A 6,890-nucleotide genomic window follows, 5' to 3' on the forward strand; every position below is an offset into this window, starting at 1 on the left:
AACATATATTTTTTTCCCTTCTATGTCCGTGATCCAATATGAAGCTGAGGAGTACACACAGTACACGCAGTACACACGCGAGTACGCACGAACGGCTGTCGTCGCGGAAGCAGCGACGCAATATGCCCACCAGGCGGGATTGTTTTTCTCAAATTTGTCTCTTTCTGTCAAAAAAAACTATGTTTCAAGAATAATGCAACAGCAGCTGCTGCGGTGCTGCTGCAGGATGATGTGCTTGATATAAGCATTGCAAATTACGTGTTGATCTAATATGGTGTGCGAAAGCATGGCTTTAAGGGACACTGAAGTGATTTGTAAACATTGTGGATTATACTTGCGCAAATTGAAGACTGTCGTTTAGACGACTTTATTACGTAACATTCACTACTCGCGTTTACGCGACTTTATTAACGTAACGTTCACCACCCGAGGCGTACGCCTGGGATAGTGAACGTTTCTGCTCTAAGCGGTTCTGGCAGGCTTATCTGTCCCAGCCTACAGCCGACAACGGCAGAAGCAACCAACGATTTATCCAAACTTGCTGCACGTAAACGCAACGGAAACTGGTTTGAACAACCCCCATTTCCAGTCACACCGCAGGACAAATAGGCCTCACATACTGAGGTTGTTGCGGCCGGCGCAAATATCATGATATTTTTCATATTTGCTATCGCTAACTATAATTTTGCGTCGCTTGAGGCAATAGCCAGTGCGATGGCTGCGTCCTTCCCTACCACCGGACTCCCCATGAGGACTGTACCGATAGTCACGGAATGGCCCAGTCCATCACCTTTGTCTCGGCCGCGTACATCATAACACGTCATGTCAGCGCTCGAAACTAAAACTTATTCTGGGTACGCACACGCTCGTTTCTGGCGTGAAGGCGCGCTAGCGTACCTGCATGCGCTGAAGGCATAGAGTTTCATACAAGTATTTGACTTTCCCACGCGCGGCGGCTTGCCAGGCGCTAGTTATCGGAGCCAACGCCGTATCGTGTTTTCAATGTTCTTCCGCACTCGTCATAAGAGGCAACGACGTAGCGCCGCTTCGTTTCGCCAGTAAACCAGTAAACGGCGGCAAACGCTCTTTCGACTGCAGACGGCGCTACCGATACTACCTAATCGCTCCAAAGGGAACGACCAGTATTTCTTTCTCTATGGAACGACCGCCAAATAATCTGTACTACAATACTATATGCAGTTGCGGAACTCCGCTTCAAAATCCGGGTGGCGCTAGCCCCCCTGCTCCGTGGAAGCTGAGGTTGATGATGATGATGATGATTCCTATTGGTTTCCCCTTTGAAGCGGGGTGATGACATGTCATCTTACCAAAAAGGACTAATATAACCATGTTTTACACTATTGGTTTAATACTAGCGCTGCTTATGGCAGGCCCTAAAGCTTATTAGGCCCGAAATACTTTCTTTTCCCTGTTACAGGTGGTAACTGTCCTACGCAATATTCCCCTCTCTGCTTTTCATCCACCAGCATTCTAATCTTCTTTTCGTCCCCTCGACAGCCTTGAAGTTAACTTCCCCTCTGATACCCTTAAATCCTAGGGCTTCTGAAAGCCCAATATTCCCTTCATGTAGATTTGGATGGATACCCTCACATTCTAACACTATGTGCCGCATAGTTTCTGTTTCTTTTCCGCAGACCCCACATACCCCAAGTCGAAGCGCGCGGCACCTAGGAGACAAAAATTGAACTTCGTTAAACTATTATTTTTCGCAATGTTTTGTAAAATAAAGGTTACTTTTGAATAAAAATACATTATTTAGGTGAAATTTACTTGTTTTTTTTGCGGGTGTTCTTTGTATGACTTACGGCAGCTTCTGAAAGCCCAATATTCCCTTCATGTAGATTTGGATGGATACCCTCACATTCTAACACTGTGTGCCGCATAGTTTCTGTTTCTTTTCCGCAGACCACACATACCCCAAGTCGAAGCGCGCGGCACCTAGGAGACAAAAATTGAACTTCGTTAAACTATTATTTTTCGCAATGTTTTGTAAAATAAAGGTTACTTTTGAATAAAAATACATTATTTAGGTGAAATTTACTTGTGTTTTTGCGGGTGTTCTTTGTATGACTTACGGCAGCAGCCGCAAGCACTTGAGTACTACCTGTGGTACTACTTCAACGTCCTGCCGACAGACGACAGGCTAGTCAACTTGCCCGTGCTTGCCCCGGCGCAGGGGAGCAACCGAAGACCGGCTTTTGATACATGGGGCAACTGTAACTGTAAATATTCAGTAAGTCTGTTGCAAAGCTGCAGTGGCTGCCAAGACCGTTGCGCCGACGACCGCTTGCGAGTTCGTCGCCTACATGCCTGCCTGTTTTGGCCTTAATCCTCGGACCATCGGTTGAATGCACCATCTCTGCCGCTCATCGGGTAAGTTGATTTCATCATATGAACGTGCGCTGTATGCAAGTTGCGCTCGTACCGTTCTATCGAAATCGCTGCGTTCGGTCACGAACCGACGTCTTCGCTTGCCTTTGTTCCTCGTACAGCAGAAAACCTCAGAAAAAATGTGGAGGTGCCACAGTTAGCGAGCTGGTTACTATTATGAAACATTCCCTACGCGGTGTGGTCTTTCTATCATTTTGTGTCCCATCTTTTAGCAGGGTACTTGCAATGTTCCGTGTGAGCACTGATAGGGTTAGCGAAGCACGTTGTCGGTAAAACGCTTGTCTATATTTTTTTTTTCTTTATTGTCTATAATGCGCGAGCAGCCTGCTCCGGACTGCGCGGGAGACATCGCCGTTGCGCCGACCGTTGCGCCGACGACCGCTTGCGAGTTCGTCACCTACATGCCTGCCTGTTTTGGCCTTAATCCTCGGACCATCGGTTGAATGCACCATCTCTGCCGCTCATCGGGTAAGTTGATTTCATCATATGAACATGCGCTGTATGCAAGTTGCGCTCGTACCGTTCTATCGAAATCGCTGCGTTCGGTCACGAACCGACGTCTTCGCTTGCCTTTGTTCCTCGTACAGCAGAAAACCTCAGAAAAAATGTGGAGGTGCCACAGTTAGCGAGCTGGTTACTATTATGAAACATTCCCTACGCGGTGTGGTCTTTCTATCATTTTGTGTCCCATCTTTTAGCAGGGTACTTGCAATGTTCCGTGTGAGCACTGATAGGGTTAGCGAAGCACGTGGTCGGTAAAACGCTTGTCTATATTTTTTTTTTCTTTATTGTCTATAATGCGCGAGCAGCCTGCTCCGGACTGCGCGGGAGACATCTATCGATAACGCCTGGTTTGAGACTGGTAGAATGTGAGCATGCGCCACCCGCATCAGCGCGATAGCTGTTTTCCCTTGTCTCTGTGCCCGTCGCTTTGACTTCCGCACCTTCTTTCGCCGTGAGAAGCGCTGCCAGCGCTGCAGGGCCGGTAAACAATGGTGGAGATTACGTATTGTTAGTACAGCGTTGGATGCGTTTAGCTACGTGCCACGCTCAATTTTCGCGGCGCCCTACTCAGTTAATACAGGAGTTTTTTTTTCTCTGTGTGCAAGAAAACGAACAAGCTAATGCGATGCGATGCGATGAGGCTTTGAGGGGGGGGGGGGGGGGGGGGGCAGGTAGGAGGAAAGGGCCCGAAACTGTCTGGCGGAGGGTGCCGACACCTTATCGGGCCCGAGGCCCGAAGTGATGCACACACCGCCGCACCTGTGCGTTCGTCACTAATGTATCACGTGTCGTGTATGCGGTTTACCAATTGCACTGAAGTAGTTCTATCAAGATATATTGAAATACACATCACGGAGCACGTGGCTTTCGTGTCCTAGGACACGAAAGCCAGCTGGCACAAAGGCTACATAAACTTCAGGAATGCTCGGACTTGTTAAGAGATGAAGTGCCATTCTAGAAATGCGACTTTCTATTTAATTTATCGGGGGCTTGGAATGGGGCTATTTGGTTTTTTGACTTGAACCATTGGTGGTGCTAAGTACGTGGTTGTGAATAAAAAGTAGTTAGTGTTCGCTTCACTCATTTGTGTACTTCGTCCATGTCCCGGTTAACGCCAGCAAGGGTTCAGAAGAATTTCTGCCAGCTGCTTAAAAGTTATAGATTATGGTGATTGGTTTTTGGATAGTGGTGACGGCGTGAGCTATGGCGGCTTCTTCGACAGAATCAAATGCTGGAGTCTTGACTGTGCAGGATGTTAATTCCTGTTCCCGTCTGTTCACTACACAGGTTACATTAGTGGGATGGGGGAATGCGTTTGCATAGCAGGTATTCGAATCGTTTTTATATCTGGCGGACATGGCTCATGCTGTGCCGATTCTTCTGGCCTTGTACTCCTAATGCACGTTAATTGGTATTGGGGCCACTTGTATGTGCTGTCGGATCTTCATATGCTTGTTTTTATATGCTCCACCAATCGAATTGCATAATCTACGTTCCTTACAGTTACAAGTGATGCAGCAGAATGGCGTCTTGCCGTCTTTGTGCTCAAGTGCTTCCTACAATGGCTGACTACTTTCGACACTTCAGTTACCACAGTGGTGTAGTGACTGGTGCTTTCTGCCCCATAAACTCATGTAGTGCCGTGTTGAAAAGCTATGACAACCTCAGAAGCCACCTCTTCAGGCATCACAGAAAGCGGCCCCACGAGGCAGATGTACATTTTCTGTGCCCTCTTCCATCATGTGAGGCTCCTCAGGAAACCCGTGCCAGGCTGCTTTCCCATGTCGCAGATCACTTGAACAATGGGACAGATGCTGTTGTGTGCCCTTTCCCATACTGTGTTAGCGTACTCCGCACTGCAGCGTCATTCAGAACCCATGTATCAAGGTACCATCGGGTGGCCAGTTATACACTGGAATCTCCTGTACTTCCAAACACATGTGTGGAATCAGCACCAGAAGCATTTCCTGACGCAGCATGTGGCCCTTCAGGTGAAAGTGCAGCAACTCGTGAGGAACCCAGCAGTAGTAGCCTTTTTACAGATAACTTTGCCCTTTTTCTGCTGAGGCTAGAATCAAAACAGCACTTACCTGCAGCAACTGTCCAGGGCATAGTGAAGGAGGTGCAAAACTTGCACAATTTAAGCCAAGAGATGGCGCTAAAAGAGGTTGCCAAGGTGGTAACTAGTGACACCTTCGAGGAAATTCAGTCACATTTCACCAAAGATGCCCTCCAAACAGCAGCGTCTGTACAATTGAAGTCTGTATACTGCCGTCACAAGTATTACAAAGAGAAATTTTGTTACCTGCAACCGGTGCAAATTTCCTTAGGCCTAAACCGATGCAACCGGACCTCTGTTTATCATTACGTCCCAGTGGCAGATATTGTAAATTTTCTCATGTTAGCCTTACCCACTGGTAACTTCGATGTGGCCGAAGGATGTTTTTGTGACTTCACTTCCTGCCAGCCTTTCAGAGATGCAACCGAAGATGTCATAAGCATTGTTTTGTACCAAGATGAGTTTGAAATTGCGAACCCCCTGGGGTCAGCTAAAGGCCAGTTTAAATTGCTTGGGGTATATATGACCCTTGGGAATTTGCCATTGCAGTACAGATCACGAGTTGAAAGCCTCCAAATGACCATTCTGTGCCGCCAAAAAGATGTAAAGGAGTTTGGACTAGAGAAAGTGTTGCAGCCTTTAACACACGATTTAGCTCTCTTGGAGAAAAATGGAGTGAAGGTCAACGGAGTTCATTTCAGAGTACGGTTAAGCTTTATAGTTGGCGACAACCTCGGGAGCCACATGGTTGGGGGCTTCACTCAAAACTTCAGCACATCTGTGTACTTTTGCCGATTCTGCCTTGTGACACGGTCAGAGTTTGAGCGGAAGGCAAGGGCTGTAGGGGAAAGGAGGACTCCACATAACTATTCTCAGTCACTTGAACGACTTGCAGGTGAGGAACTATTAAGTGATTGTGGGGTGGTTTGTAACTCTCCCTTTCATGTCCTGGAGCATTTCCATGTCTGCGAGTCAGGCTTGCCACCATGCATTGGGCATGACCTTTTTGAAGGAGTTGTCAAGAACGATCTTGCGCTCTACATCAAGTATTTTGTCACCAAAAAAGAGTGGTTCACGTATGAGTATCTAAACAACAGAATTGAAATGCAAAAGTACTCAGCCCGTGACCTTTGCAACAAGCCAGCGAAGGTGTCTAGCCAGGGTGACAAGCTTTCAGGCCACGCAATGCAGAATTGGACATTCCTGAGGCTGTTGCCACTTTTCATTGGAAAGAAAGTAGCAGACATTGACAACTCAGTCTGGCAGCTAGCAGTTCTGCTAATGGAAATAACTGACCTCCTCATGGCACCACAAATTACCCCGGCACAGGTGGCATACTTGAGGGTGCTGATTGAAGAGTATGTGAGTTCTAGAAAAGCTTTATTTCCCGCAAAGAATCTCCTACCGAAGCACCACTACATGCTGCACTATAGTGAACTCATCCAAGAGTTTGGCCCTTTGTGCCATGTGTGGACCATGAAGTTTGAAGGCAAACATCAATACTTCAAACAGTGCATGCGCAGTGCAAAGAACTTTGTGAATGTGACAAAAACTCTAAGTGTGCAGCATCAGCTTTTCCAAGCTTACCTGGCCGCACAAGGTTTGTTTAGAGATGCTGAAGAGTTTGTCGACTTGAGCTCAGCTGAGCAGTCAGCTCTGCTGAATGATTTAGAGCGTCAGCATGTACTTGAGGGTAGCGTTTTTTTGAAAAAGGTTACTCTGAATGGTTACACCTATGCAGTTGGTGATCACATCCTTGTTTCGGGTACACGGTATGATGTGAGCTTTGGGGCCATTCTTGCTATCCAGAAGTGCAACAGTGAGGTAGTGCTTGTGCTTCAGGAGATTCGTGCTAGCTTTGTGCCAGGTCTTTGTTTGTACTTTTTGCAAGATCGAACTCAAGAAACCATGTGCT

The 6,890-nt window shown here is 47.1% G+C and overlaps 1 long non-coding RNA gene across 1 annotated transcript; it reads left to right on the forward strand.

Moving 5' to 3' along the window:
- The first annotated feature begins 2,291 nt into the window (after positions 1–2,291).
- LOC144173616 (uncharacterized) lies at positions 2,292–5,869 on the forward strand. Its single transcript, XR_013323338.1, has 3 exons — positions 2,292–2,394; positions 2,736–2,880; positions 4,420–5,869. It is a non-coding gene; the product is annotated as an uncharacterized LOC144173616 (long non-coding RNA).
- The last annotated feature ends 1,021 nt before the right edge of the window (positions 5,870–6,890 follow it).

The sequence above is a fragment of the Haemaphysalis longicornis genome, unplaced genomic scaffold (genome assembly GCF_048455015.1).
Source record: "Haemaphysalis longicornis isolate Haplotype H1 unplaced genomic scaffold, Haemaphysalis longicornis Haplotype H1 scaffold_3, whole genome shotgun sequence".
NCBI lineage: Eukaryota > Metazoa > Arthropoda > Arachnida > Ixodida > Ixodidae > Haemaphysalis > Haemaphysalis longicornis.